Source organism: Heteronotia binoei, chromosome 7 (genome assembly GCF_032191835.1).
Source record: "Heteronotia binoei isolate CCM8104 ecotype False Entrance Well chromosome 7, APGP_CSIRO_Hbin_v1, whole genome shotgun sequence".
NCBI classification, from domain to species: Eukaryota; Metazoa; Chordata; class Lepidosauria; order Squamata; family Gekkonidae; genus Heteronotia; species Heteronotia binoei.
Window position 1 is genome coordinate 99,750,078 of NC_083229.1, and position 15,683 is coordinate 99,765,760.

The 15,683-nt window shown below is 41.7% G+C and overlaps 1 protein-coding gene across 2 annotated transcripts in view; it reads right to left on the reverse strand.

Moving 5' to 3' along the window:
- Window positions 1–9,144, reverse strand: part of ZNF516 (zinc finger protein 516) — a 146,044-nt gene extending 136,900 nt beyond the window's left edge. The window contains exon 1 of one of the 2 annotated variants that reach the window (XM_060244085.1): window positions 9,009–9,144. The gene's annotated coding sequence lies outside the window, so the exon portion shown is untranslated. Of the gene's footprint in view, window positions 1–3,798; window positions 4,149–9,008 lie in introns of those variants that run through there. The other variant, XM_060244084.1, reaches the window with a different exon arrangement.
- Between the last annotated feature and the right edge of the window lie 6,539 nt (window positions 9,145–15,683).

Genomic DNA, 15,683 nt, shown 5'->3' on the forward strand with positions numbered 1-15,683 from the left:
CTGTAATCATGAATCTGCTTCACTCTCTGTCAATGTTCCCTCTAAGCTGTGGAGTCTTGTGAGCAAAAATTCTACATTGTGAGCTACTGGCATTAAAGTTGTGAGCTACTGAATAAATTAGTTTGCTCTGGGGCCATTTTTCCTGAATTGAGACAAAAATGTGTCAGCTGGAGGCTAAAAAATGGCGCGCTAGCTCACACTAATGCTGCTTAGAGGAAACACTGCTCTCTGTTTAAGAATGACATTGGCAGAACTATATCTCCATATTTTTTCTACCTTTTGATCCAATGACCACTATTACATCATCAGTGCAATCCTACACCATTCTTAGCACATTGAAGTCAATGGGTTTAGATGAGCGTAACTCTGTTTAGGATAGTACTGCATAACACTAGGAATATTTGCCTAACAGTAGAAACACTAGTTTACAACACTGTAATGCTATAATAATGCTAATTCAAAAATTAAAAAGGTAACCAGCAGTTCTTGCCAGCAGTTCAGAGGTAGACAACCAGAAATACGCTTTGCAACCCATGCTGACCCATGCTGAAACACACATCATCCTCAAAATAAACAGAAACTGAGCAAACAACAACATCCACAGATCTGTGGATATGGACTGTGCTTGAGTGTATGTGTAAATTAAACAGTCATTAAAAAATCAGTTCCTAGGAAAAGAAATAGTACCATGACAAAATGGGAAAACAGTACCAGGAAAGAATGGGAAAACAGCAGACTAATGAAGATGTCTTCTGGAAATACCATTATAACCACATACAAAAATGATGGCATAGTGCTATATTTGACTAGTATGGTGGAATCACCCTGAAATATCTATTACGGACAGGCTAAAGGATGAGCTTGTGCATCTTGCAGCAAGCATGCACCTTTTCCAATGTCAGCAGCCACACACACACCCCACCATCTAGGCATGACTCATAAATGAAGAGGAATGACCTAAATAGCATGACCTCACATACAAGCCAACATTACTCAACCAACTGTATTTCCCCCCTATCCACTGTATTATTCAGTCAACTGAAACACACCTTTCTTTTTTTTTCATTTAAGCAATGTGCTTAATCTAAAATATTTTTGTGGTTGCATTATCATTATATTTGTCAAAATGAAACTGACAGTGTAAATAAAGTTGTAATCATGCAGAGACTAGCAAAGATTTAGAATGACGACATAACTGTTTTGATTTGCCCTCGTAACACTCTTGCACTGACAACTGCACAGAGACATATTGACAAAGAGATACCTTCACAAGTCAAATGTTGTTGCAGTCGCCTCCTTCTCTGCAATCAGAAATCGGCATCTGCAAATGACAACAGGTTGCTGCCGTTCCATTCCCAATGAATGATTTTTTTAAAGCCTGTGGGTTAATATCCACCATCCCCAAGCTCCAGAAGCACCTACACATTTCAAAGGCATAGGTAACTTCTGAGATGTTGTTCCTGGTAACAAAGAAATCAAAAGGATATGGTACTTGTTCTGTTGCATAAAGCAACAAGACTGAAACCAAGAATGGTGTGTATTTTAAGGAAACTGCTGCTGAATCCCCCAGGTTCTCACTATGCGCAAAGGTTGATAGCAACTCTACCCAGAGGCAACTGAGTGGCTGTAGTGTGTGTGGGGGGGGACATCTAGCTACTACTGTCTAATCAGTATTAACTGATGAAAATTATGCCTGATTCTCCTCTCCATCATCATCAATATTCAGGGGCTAGATGTGTTTTGTAGCCCACTGTGTTCCATGGGGCTTATCCTCACATAAATGTTGTATGGCCTGCTGTATTCCATGGGGCTTATCCTCACATAAATGTTGTCAGGGCATAAGTCATACAGCCCCATCCTATGCATATTTAGATAGCAATCTAGCCCAAATAATGGAGGATGGGCCATAAGTGTGTATTGAGCTGCAGTCGCAGCATCAATGAGACTACAAGCTCCAGTCTTCCTGGCTGTCTGCCTACACTAAGCCTCCCAAGGAAACTATAGTTTTTGTTCTACCACCTACCACATGCAAAGCTGCATGTGCAAATGTTACATAACAATTGTTACACTATATTACATGGGCCTTGAGACCCACTACAGTTAAACTCCTATGAATACTGTATTCAGAAAAGAGCCTGGTTTCTTTAAATTGCTTATGCTACTAGATTGTATTATTCCCACCGAATTAATAATATAAACTGTTCTGATCTCCAATAAAAGATCAAAAACATGTCCAAGAAGATACAAAAGGCACCAATGGTGGTCCTAATTTAAGCAGTGGTCAAACCTTGACCATTATAGGTTATGAATTTTAATTATTGCTACTTTCTTGACATAACTATATCATCAGAGAATGTTTCAAGAATGCATTTGTTTCTTATGGTCACTGAGACATATAACCTTCAGCTGCAGTCAGAGTAATCTAATAAACTGTTTAAATACTTATTTAATATAGTGACTGGTGCATATTACCCAGAATAGCTAACCTCTAAACTTTCAAGGCATGAATCCAGGAGAGGATTATTATATACATCTTTTATATTGTCTATGCACTAAATAATGCTATCACCTATACTGATGACTCAAAGCAGAACAAACATAACTGAAGATCGCTTTATTACTCAGAGCTTACCCAAGATGGCTATGGCAGTTACTCTTGTGAAACTAAAGATGTCTCCTTGAATAACTGAGCTGTAATACTAATTACACCACAAGTGTTCCTATGCAACCCTGGCTCCATTTATTAGAAACCCCCTGCATAAATTCCATTCTGTCTCTCCTACCAATCTGAATACAAGGCATCCAATTATATATATGCAAGCATTTTATCTCAGATTTTGATAGGATACAATCAAATGCCACCTTAAGGGGGGGGGGGGAGGAAGCAAAAGCAATCTTGCAAAACAAGATATCCCCTGAGCCCACATTCAAATATGTATTTTATCTGGAAAAGCTAATATTCACATAGTTGCTAAAATATTTATCTTCCAGACTGACATTTCATTCTCTGGGTTGATTTACAGGCTTTTCCCCCTTCTTAATTATTATGTTTATTGCAGCACTTGATAGGCTGTGAGAACATTTTGTGGGAATAGATTCATGTTGAAATGCGGCTGTTAATTACATAGCAAATACCATCTCTGTTTAGCAAGCCATTCTATACTTAACAGCATAAAACCTGGGCTCAACTTTTAAAACCTTTTAAGTTTTTAAAGTCTACAGAACTCTGAAGAGAATTCTGTCCTGTCCTTCTACTCCAAAGGTTAAGATACACCATAGTATTTTTAATCTCTTTTTGTTGTTATTGCTTTGATCAAAAGTTAATTAAATCCAAATTTGCATCAGTGCACAGAGGTTGTCAGAAACCCCACAACAAGCAGGGGAGGCTACGTGAGAACCGGAATTCAGATCCCATCCTTCTCCCTTTGTTATGCAGAACTACACTACATTAATCTCACACCCGGGAAATACATCTGGGTTTCTACTAAAGTTTCATCTTTTCCAGACGTGAGAGAGATGATCTTCCTTTAACCCTTCCCCGGCACCTTCTCATTCTAAAAAAAGCCTTCTAATTAGGGCCAGGAAGTAAAATAAAATAAAATAAAGACACTACTTGGATTTTTTTCAAAAAATGTCTGTCCATCATTTTTTTTTTCACTTCTATCCCCGGCCCCCCCCCCCATGTTTTTCTTTTAATACTTATATAATGATTGCTCGACTCGCCACGCCTTGAAACACTCCCTTTTCTCCTTTCCTTTCAACAATAACAAACTGAAGTTGAAAATAGAAAGCAATTACCTTCCGACCAGCCCAGCCGGAGCCCCACATAATCCACTAGGGCAGTGTTGTAACCTCTCGAGCTGCTTCTCCTCCTCCAGATATTGGAGCCTCACTTGATTATCTCAGCCTGTAGCCTTTTCCCCCACCTACATTTTTTTTTTTGTTGGTAGCGCCTTGACAAATCCTTTCTGCCTTTGTTAAGGGTTAGAAGTTGAGCTGTGCCTGTTCTCTCTGCCTCTTTTCACTTCTTGTATTACAGTTACATGGCTGTGTGACGTTCCTGGCTACACGAAAAGGGGGAGAAAACAACTGAGTGAGGAGAGAGCCGCCTTGCCAGAGCTAAACTCCTCCCCTTCTCTGCCTCGCCGCCGCCGCCTCCCTCTTCACACAGCAACAAGCTGTTGCCGCTCGGGGAGGGGAGGGGAGGGGAGGGGGAACGAGGGCTTTGGCTTTCTTCTCTCACAGGTACAATCCCCCTCCCTTTACTTCCAGACATCCACAGTGCCCTTGGCAGCAACAAAGCCAATTCAAAAGCTCTCTTTAGTAAGCGTAATTTCACTGATCCGTCTTTGGCTTCTTCTGGGATAACTGCACTCCTGGCAGACAATAAAACCTGAAAGTGCCACAATGGGTATTACAATGCCATTGTTGGTGCCACGTTATAATGGCGCTCCAAACAGCATTATATTTTAACAATGGCAATGTAAGCAGCACATCATCCAATCGTGTCACTGCTATTCCCCGTGTGCTTGCCAATGTTAGTGCTGCAATGTTGTGTAAATACATTTTCACACATGGCATTAAGCCAGTAATCCTATGCAAAGTTATCTGAAAGTCTCTTTTAATGCCCTCCCGGAGAAGAGCTCCTGCTTTAACCTGTGTTGAAAGGAATCTAATGTTCTTCTGTTCCAGTGGACTTTGGGCAGATTGTTTCAGTTAACGGAATTCCCCACAACTGGATTCCACATAGTTAATTAATACTATATATTGGTGGTGGTTTATATTTTTAGTTGCTGCCAGGCAAAGTTTGCTTAAGATGCCTTGAGCCACCACTGCCAGTGAAAAAGGCAGGATATAATTGTTTTAATAAATAAATAAATCAGTCAATAAATACACATCTTTGACATTTTTTTGCAGGAGGAAGCTAGGAGGCAGAAAAAAAACATTTCAAAGTGACTCCACATTGTAGCCAAAATGCGAAAAATGCAAACAGCATTTATGTGACCCCATCCTATATTTATTCACCAATTAAGGCCATCTGATTACAATGGGATTTCATTACCAAGTGAAAATGTCTTAACCTCATTTCCAACTAAGCACTGAGCTGTTGGAGGCATATTTATTAAAATATTTATGTCCTGTCTCTCTTTGTAGTTCAAGCAACTTACAATAAGTGAAAAACATTTTTCAGTTAAAACCAACATGAAATAGCAAATCCCTAATTTCTCCCCTCTCCCCTCCCTTAAAAGATGCCTGCCATTCAAATCCCTAGCAATATAAAGCTACCCTTACAATGCTACTGATCATCACATGGCATAAGGGTTACCATAGTCCATTTGTGATAGTAACAATGACCCTCATGCTACAATGTACAAAAAAAAAATGGGTTCAGCCCTTTGCCAATAAAACAAAGGGAAGGAGTGACAGTGAAGTCCAGTGCTGTGATTGCTATATTCATTGCTATATTCAGTGACTTTGCCTGCATATCTCAACAAGCTTCTGAAACAGGCATAGAATCTACCACCAGCCCTAAACTGGGATAGACAAAAGAAGCAGAAAGAAATGGGCACAAAACAATCCCTAAGTTGTGAAATAGCAAAATATTCCTAGCAGTGATATTCTGTTCTTCTTAAGTTTAAGTTATGCGCTTTAAAAAAAAAAAACTTAGCTACATGGCTGCCAAGTGAGTTAATGAAAAACTCTTTGGTAGTTAACTCACTTAGCACAGCAGCTCTGAAATAAAGTTGATGGCAGGAGGCCAAGGCACCATTGACTCTCTTTGACCATACTTGTGTCTTCCTCGAACAAGGAATAGTTCTGGCCATCTTCAGAGCAAAGAGGGCAGTGGGCTTCAGCACAAAAGATTGCATTTAGTCCTCCTCTTGCCAACCCCACCCGCCAACTCAGATACACATCATGAAATCAGCAATATATTCTTGGAAGCAGGAAAATATCAATGACTCCAACCAATACACTAAGGGAGTGTGTCCCAAATACAAAATCAGAATCACTTGAAATATTGATATTAGGGGCAAAGAGGAGCAATTTACTAAGGACAAAACAGGACAGTGCTCACAATAGCCAGGGCCCATGACAGTAGCTTAATCTGCTTATTGTTGAAAGTAGAAATGGTCACTATTCACAACACTCATGGAGTGTGTTGTTCAGCAGTACTTCAGTTGTACCAGGGCAGTTCAATTTTACATTTTAATATTTCTGCTAAAACAAATGTTTATAGTTTTTAAAATAATTTTTGCAAATTGTTTTGAACTTTTTAATCTAGCAACTTTCAAGCGACTGTCAATTGTCTTACTCCATGGAATATAAAGTCACACTTCTTTTTCTGCTTCACAGCAGTGCCTTTTAAAAACCCACAAAGATTCAGTACTTAATGCTCTACTGCGTTACAGATTCAATATCATTCTGGAGACAGTTTAAGAGGTATAAATAATCACACTCTTGGAATAAAAATAGGTGCAATTCTTTGGACACACTCCACCTTTTTTCTGGTTAGCAGGTCTGATACACTACTAAAACATATACATCATTTTATATATTTGTTTCTTGTAGCAGTTCTCGACTTGATGTTGAAAATTATGATAGTTTTAGTCATCTTTGGAGGAGTAGTGCCAAAATAGGATTTGGGTTCATAGCAGACTTTTTGGAAAGGGGAGCAAGTTATTTACCTTTTAAGCTATTGACTCACAGAGACAAATGCATGCAGAAAAGCTCTTCTTCCCATGCTATAACATGAGCTTGAAATACAAGCACAGCAAGTGGTAAGGGCAGGAGATTGGAGGATGGCGCTGCCAATCTTTTCTAGAGGGCAGTGACAAGCAAAACAAGCTACTTTGCATCAGTGTTTCCCATTCTTCCTTGCCACTAACCAAAAAATAGAGAGAGGGGGGGGGGGGAGAGCCTAGAGCTTTGGAAACAAACATCCATTTCCATGGAAGGAATTGGTCTTCTTAACCAATAGCACTGCAGATGGAAAATATTAATGCATTGCTGCAGTGGAAAAGAAAAAGTGGAACACGCACTATTAGCTGTGACTCTGAGGAGCAAAAGAGGCTTAAGAAGGTTAGGTGAGAAGAGGAGCAATTGTGTTGCTCCCTCCAAAGAGGCTTTGACCTTACACTGATCTCAGGTCTCTGAATTCAGACTTCTCAGTGGCAAATCAGTTGCATTATAACACACGCACACACACACACACACACACTGTATCTAATTTATGAACTCATTAGTCTAATTTCATTATTTAATCATGTGCCTAGCAATCGTGTTTCCTTAAGAAAGGACTGACCTATTTTTGGCTGGAGATAAACGATCATGTTAACAGATGTTAATCTTGTAATCTGTTTTCCTGTAAGCACTTCACATACCCACATTTTAGACACTAATAACACACACACAAAGGGAGCCTTCCTTCCCAAACGAACTGACGTCACTAGTCAATACTGGGGGGGGGGGGGTAAAACGGAGGAGGGGGTAAATCCACCCAATGGTTTCAAAGACATTAAATCTTTTCCCACTTTATAAATGCTGATTTGTTCTGCCTCAACTCCCACAGGCTTTTATTTGCATTTCAAATTCCACAGGTTACCCTATTTGGCTTTTTTAAAAAAAGTAAATCTATAATAAGAGAAAATGTGGATTGGGGGCAGGGGATACATCTGGATTAGATAAAACCTTGTGTGTGTGTGTGTGTCCAGAAGATGGGGGAAGGGTGATCTTCACAAATCTACATCTAGATTCCAGATAGTCTATTTTAAAAAACCTGTCTCATGGAATGACTAAGATATGGAGGGACCCACACAATGAACATCCCTTTGAACATACTTATCTACTGCTGGGAGTTATAAACGCTCTCAAGCGTTAACGTGTCTAGAACAGGAAGCTTGCTGTGAGAAGACGGGGGGGGGGCCGGGGGCGTGTTTCTAGAGCATTTGGCCAAGGAGGTCAACCGATATTTGGAGCAATCGTAAAAATGCGACGTCTCCTCTCCACCTCGCACAGCCTGCGTTCAGATATTCCTCCGCCGGGGCTCTCTTAACAAGCAACTTTCATCTCTCGCAAAGTTTCTGAAACTTGTCGAAACAGCTTAATTCAAATGACGGTTGCAACTATTTGGCATGCTAATTGCGGGTGGAGGTGGAGGGGGCAGAGCCGGAGAAAGGGTTTCATAGGACAAAATGTCTGCATTATTTCTCCCCTCTCCCCCCCCTCCACTAGCCCTCCCTCCCTCCCTCCCTCTTGATGTATACATCCAACACCCATCAAATGGACAGTGCTCCACTGCTCAGCCGCTGTGACTGCCCTCTAAGGCAGGATCGCGGGTTAAGCGTTTGCAACCGTCAACTTTCTTCGGCAAGCTGTGCCCTTAACATTTTGCTGATGCTGGGATGACCCCCCCAAAAAGGGGGGGGGGAGGGAAAGGGGAAGAAACTCGCACGCGAATCCTTTCAAGCCCCCGCTGAATCAATACGATCTGCAAAAGACGCCGCGATCATTGAAGTGACCACTCGAAAAGCTTTGCGAGAGCCCCTCTCTGCCTTCCTCAGCCCGAGGAAAGCATTCCATTGGGAAGCCCTGCAATTTGCTCTTTGTTTCTTAATGGATGGACCTTGCATTCCAGATCCCCACGCACCGACCCAGCCCCCTCCCCCCCCCAGCATCGCCTCTGACGAAGGGTACAAAGCCAAAAGGTTCACATCGTCCAGAAATCCACCCAACAGCACCCCTGTCCCCTCCCCCCCTCCCCGGAACCCCCCTTGCCCATCCTTCCAACAGCCCCAAGTTCTCGTTTCTATCAAAGTCTCTCCAATTACTGAGTGAGATACACTATTAATTGGAACCGAAGTTTTTCCCACGGGCGTATTAACAATATTGTCAACTCCTCCTCCCCCCCCCCCCACCCCCGCAATCTTTCCATCCTTCCCGCATCCCACGAGAAAACAGAAAGGACAGAATCCACCGGTCAGTCCCCTGTCCCCCCCAGATGCCTTTACCTTGTTTTCTGTTAAGGTGATGCGATTTGAGAAGGACATAGACAAACAAGAACCTGAAGGTGAAACCATGCGCTGAATGCAATAAGGAACGAACTGCACATGATTCACTGCGCCAGCTCCACTCCGGCGAGCAGGAAGGGGGCGTCTCTACACCCCTCTCTGCCCAGTCCCCAGCAAGGGACCGCCAGCTCTCAACTTTCAATTGCCCTCCGGCCGTCCAGGGATCTCTGAACTCAGTCAGACAGGGGTTGGAGTTACCACGGGAGGGATGCCCTTCTGTTTTTTTCTGGCTTTCCCCCAATATATAGGTTGATGTCTTCCCCCAGCTGGGAAAATGGTCTGTCCTATATTAAATGCACACACTATCTACTATTGTCTCATCAGCACAAAGTTCTTGTATAATGCAGGGAAAGTCTAGATGCCCCAAAATGAGTCACATGCAAACAATTATTCCTCTAATGGGACTGATTCATTAGCAGACCTGTTATTCATCTGAGCTTCTGTCTAAATATGTCTAAAGACAGAATTTCTGATTCCTGGAAATATGTATATATCATGTGTGATATGTATATACACACACACTCAGAGGGCAAAAGGTATATATTGTTTGTGGTCTACAGTTTTGTGTTCAGTGTATACACTCACCTTCCTTTTTGCTTTGTATTGTAATAAACATATTTTAAAGGGGGGGGGGGGCTTGGGCATTTAATGATTAGTTACCTTTTCATCCTGTCAATCAAAAGACTCCCAAGGTCTCATCAGCAAGGTTGTTCCATTTGCATCATATTAAAATACTGTTTTTATTTTCTTTTAAATTCTTGTTAATTCCAGTATTGCCTAATCAAAGTCGCTTTCTTGTGAAGAGCTCCTGAGAGCCAGAGCTGTGTTAGATCATGGTATGTTTCATTCCAATCTGCAATACATACTGTAGAGCTGTGTTGCTCCAGAGCATGCCTACACAGCAAGAGAATGCATGTACATTTGTCAGACACCACAATCAATAGCTGATGTATAAGGACACGGTGTACCCAGAAAGTGTTATCCAGGCAGCAAAGAATTCATAATATTTGTAGCAGCCCTAAGATCTTCGGGGGGGGGGGGGTTGGGTTGTGTAGAAGCAGCTTTAAGACAAAATGCTGTATCACCCTGGAAAGAATTCAAACCTCAACTCTATCTTTTCCACACCTCTTTATAAAGGAACCCATACATCTTTTCAAGTTTCACATCTTATTTCTGTAAAGCTCTCTTTAACTACCTACATTATGCGCCGGAGATATGTTTTGTCCTGTGCTAAGAGCCATTAAAGAAGCTGCTAAATCTTCCTGCTAGACACTGAAGGGGTTTGTTTGCCCCCTAATAATATGAGATGACCTAGAACTGGCAACGCAAGACTTTAATAGACGTTTGATGCTCCCTGTCAACTACAGATCTTTCCTTATTCCACCCCACCCCACCCTGTGGTTGTGAAGCAGTCCGAAGGGGCTGCCTGTCCAGATCTTTCCTGCGTGGTTCTGGGGCTTGCCTGATAACAGAGGACTCCGCTGTGCCGCAGTTTAAACGGGTACCTGATGCTGTGGCGTTTGGTGCATATAACGTGTGTGACGCTGCTTGCCTTAGCCCTACTCCAACTTCTTCCCCTTTGCAACCGAATCTGCTCTCCACAAGCCGAAGCGGCGAGGTGGGGGGGGAGGGGTCTCGCTGCTTGTAACTCCTCCACTCATAAATAAATACTTAGTATCAGAGAGAGAGCATTTGTGCGGGGGGACAACGCTTGTTAGGAAGGGGGGCAGGAGGAAAGTTTGCAAATGAAATGCACACACCACCACCACCCCCTTATACACACGTGAACGTTAAATGAACGCTATGGGTGATTAATGCTCTGCACCAATTTGAATAGCAAGCATGTTAAAGGTCATTGACAATTGTTGCTGGTTTCAGCATGAATGCCCGAGTGGTATACGTTTTGAAGACATTCTAAACGTCATTCTGGATCACAAGACTGGATTTGACACCTAGGTTATTTCAGAGCAATTAACATTGGCTTCGGACAACCTGTTTAGCTAGCATAATCTATTGTCCCAAGTTCTTTTTAAAAACCAGGATCTAGTTGTTTGTTCTGTTTTATTATCACGGCCCTCTTTTTAGTTGCTCAGGTAAAGACAAAAGACAGGATTTTTCCTCTGCAGGGACTTTTCCAGCCAACATGGCATGTGCAGATTTTCTAAGCAGTATAATGAAGACAATGGCAATCACATTTGCTCACACAGACATTTAAATTGGGTGCACCTGACCATTATGGATTTAAAACCATAAAATATGGCTAAAAATTCCCATATGATGAATGTTGTCAAGTCAGCTGAGTGAAAGGTGGACAGGTTTGAAATCTCTTTGCATTACAGACATTTCATTCTCTAATCAATAGGGATACTTTCTTTTGTGGTTTCTTTCTGAGCCTTATTGTGCCAGCAAACAATACTTAGGATGCATGTTTGCCAAATGCAATGATTGCTTGACATCACCAAGCCATGACAGTGCATGGCACTGGTACAAGTGCCAAAAGAGAATGAGAGGGGTTTTATTTGGCATTAAAGTTACTATATTCTCTAAAAATGTGGTCCTCTTAAAAATACTTTTCAGATAGATTCCATCTTTTGCAACTGAGCAAAAAGAACAAGTATCATAGCAAGGACTGCCTAATCAGGCCTTAAGTTTGGTAGGTAACAGCAGTTTCTGGCTTAAAGAGAAAAGGCAGAATGCGCTTCTAATTAAAATCTACACTAATTGGAATTACGATTTACTTCTGAGTAAATGTGTTAGAATCTGGCTGTAAACAGTATTATACCAAGTCACAAAGACTTTATTGATGCAAAGGATATCAAGCATTCTTATCAATTCTACTATTTCTTGGCTCTGAAAATAAAACTGTAACCAGAGATTTACATACCCTGATTTTTATTATTAAAAGCGCTGAGATTTAAATATATATATATATATATATTTTTAAAAATTAAATCCCAAACAGCATTATCTCATTTTCAGCCCATTTTAAAGTAACTCTGTTATGTATTTGTTGTTTCAGTGAAATCTGGTTGAAGTACTGCAATTTGAAATTTTGTTAAATTACAATATTCTGTATGAGAATGTCAGTTATATTAATAGCTCAATATATGTTTTGCTATTTATAGTTTTCTGTGTATAATAATTCTGCCTAATGAAATACAAAGAGCAGGGAAACATTTATTTACTTTTGCTACTGTCTAATAAATTATTTGTTCAGCATTTGGGACTAGGCTTTCTCAAGCCCAGGAAAATGGCAGTTTGATGAAAATCTCAGCAATGACTTGTCTGCATAACTTAGCCTTAGGAATGATTGGTGGAAATCGAGATAAGAAAGGTTCCTGATACACACCATAGTTAGGAAGAATATGCTAAGTCTGAGAGGAGCAGGCTGATGCATATATAGCATTTTCAAGCTAAACGATGCACACACATGATATATAAATTCCATGAAACATGTCCATAGCATGTGTTTGTTTTAGCTTCCACTGTGTGTAAATATTATATAATGTGATTTTTTTTTTACTGAGTTAAAAACAAAATTATCTGAGGCCTTTACAGCCCAATGTTAGATGGAAATAAGCTTCACTTAATGCAGTGGAGCATATTTAATGTCATAGTGAATAGAATTGTCAGCTCAGTTGCCAGCTCAGTTGATGTGTGCATGTAAAGACCTGCAATTTTTCTTGTATCATTTGAGAAATGTTGCCTAAAAATACCTTAATGTATAACTTGTACATTAAGGTATTTCAGGGAACATTTCACAAAGTACAGTACAAGGCATTACAACAACCCTAGGGCATGGAGCAGGCCACGGGGGGGGGGGGGGGGATACTCACTCCAAAGAGCTCCATTGTCATGCGACATGCCCAGTGCAATGACATCACCTGGATGTGATGTCATCACACAGGGCACATTACACCAGGGATGCTCTAGCATCCAAGGTAAAACTCTAACCTGAATCCTAGAATGTTCCTACCATTCTGTGTCCTGTATGATGATGTCACTTCTGGGTGATGTCATTAGGACTTTTTTGTAGCAGGAACTCCTTTGCATATTAGGACACACACCCCTGATGTAGCCAATCCTCCAAAAGCTTATAGGGCTCTTATTACAGGGCCTACTGTAAGCTCTTGGAAGATTGGCTACATCTGAGGGGTATGGCCAAATATGCAAATGAGTTCCTGCTAAAAAAAAGAAGCCCTGGATGTCATGACATGCATGTGATTTGCGCACACAAATTGAATCCCCCACCGCAGCCAAGGTAGGACTTGGCAACCCTAAACAACCCGCTTTCCACTTTTGTCTATGCATAGTGCTGAAAAGTCAAACAAGGCACATTACACCATTCATATTGTATAGCATTTTGTTTTTTTTAATCCACACCTTTTGCCACAGAAATCTACAGAGAATCTTTAGTTGACAAATTGGCACCATTTCTGTCACATGCAAAGATTGTTCTGCACAAGGATGCTAGTTTGGATACAACTAATTTTAGTGGCCTAGTAAATACATGGTGCTACCCAAAATACACAAACCCAGCAACCCTGGATGCCCCATTGTTTCTGGCATAGGCACTGTCACCATGATAGTATCTGGTTATATGGACTCTGTTCTAAGACCCTATGTCATCAACTCTCCTAATGTGCATGACACTACAGACTTTCTAAGGAAAATACAATCTTTGTCCAGAGAATACTGTTTTAGCCACCATGGATGTGGAATCTCTATATACTAACATCCCACAGAAAGATGGATTACAAGCCATAAAGAATCTGATTTCTGACAGCACCACAGCTGACTGCCACCAAACTGTGCCATTTTGTTTTCACCCATAATCATTTTAAATTTGGAGACAACTTGCTCCTACAGATCAATGGTACAACCATGGGCACTCTCATGGCCCCACAGTGTGCTAACATCTTTGCAGCTGACTGGGAGCAATGCTTCCTAAACTCCCACCCACTCCCACCTGTCTTATACCTGTGATATACTGATGACATTTTTAATGTCTAGACACATGGTAAAGAAGCGCTAGACATATTCCACCAAGCATTCAACAGGTTTCACCCCACCATCAAAACCTGATAATGAACCAACCTATGCAAGAAATGCATTTTCTGGAAATTACTGTAAAAATACACAACAGACACATAGACATTACCTTATACTAGAAACCAGAGCTTTTTTTCTAGAAAAAGCCAGCAGGAACTGATTTGCATATTAGGTCACACCCCGACACCAAAACAACTGGAACTGCATTCCTGTGCACAGGGCTGATGCACTCCAGTAGACCAGGTAGGTGGCTACCTAGGGTGTATGCCCCATCATCCTGGTGCCCCTTCCCTGCTGCACTCACCCATACAACTGCCCACCAGGAGTGCTGCAGCCTGTGGGCAGACTGAGGTTGAGAAGGGGCACTGGGGGTGGTGCAGTGGCACAGTGACATGTGCATGTGCTCCTCAGAGCCTCCAAGGAGTACACACGCCACCCCGCCAATCGCCTTCCCAGGTCTGTGCTAAGCAAAGACCCAGGAAGGTGAGAGCAGCGGGGCAGTGGGTCAGCTTGTGTGTGCACTTCAGTGGAAGCACAGGTCCGGGGAGGCAGGGTAGCGCATGCACTCAAAGGTGCTCAGAGCCTGCCTTCCCTTGCCACGCAGCCATGCTTGCCCTCGCTGCCATGGGGGCGTGGGGCCTAGGCACCAGAAACCTGATGCTGGGCTTGTCTGTGCATTCTTGCTCAAAAAAAGCCCTGCTGGAAATCTACTGACAGACAATCATACCTACTTGCCTCTGGCCACCATTCTAAATATACCAAATGAGACATTGTATGTCAGCCTCTACTCTACCACCACATCTGCTGCAGTCCTACAGGTAGAGATTCTTACCAAAGGGATCTACAACAAACCTTTCTGGAACTAAAGCAGGGGTGGTCAAGCTTGTTCTATGTGGTGAGAGCCACATAGAACAAATGTCAGCTGCAAGACATGATCAAATATTACACACACATCTTTATTAAAATTTGCAATACTTTCTTTGCATAGAAAGATAAAATACATATTATCTACTTTACAATACGACCATGCTGGAAAGAGACTTTAAAAAAAAAAAAAGCTGGGAATAACAGTTCCCATAAGACTAGTATGGGGAAAGGTTAGGGAATTATTTTTTAGCACCAGTGAGAGAAAGAAACACACATGTACCATATAAATCACTGGCCACCATTTTCATTCATTATGCATTTATCTTTGTCCTGATATCAAGGCTAGTAAATACAGCTCCTACAAGAGCTATGAAATTAAGGAGGAACCCTGCACTGCCCTCTTTAATTCTGTCCCTCCTTCCAGTGAGTCCCTCAGCTCTTCTGCTCTCTTTCCCTGCTTTAGGCCTCTGGGTGACTTCTATAGTGGAGGTGAAGAGCTTGCAAGCCTTACTATTTCTCTCTACTTCCCCACTTCACACATGGAGGAAATAGTCACCTACCTATTGGTCAATGTTCAGAGGCTGACTGAGGTCCCGATGCTAAGCACATTTACTTGAAAGTAAGCCTGCATTAAGTTCCTCCTTGACCTCTGTATACCACACAATATGTGAGAAAGAGCCACATGTGGCTCCCCAG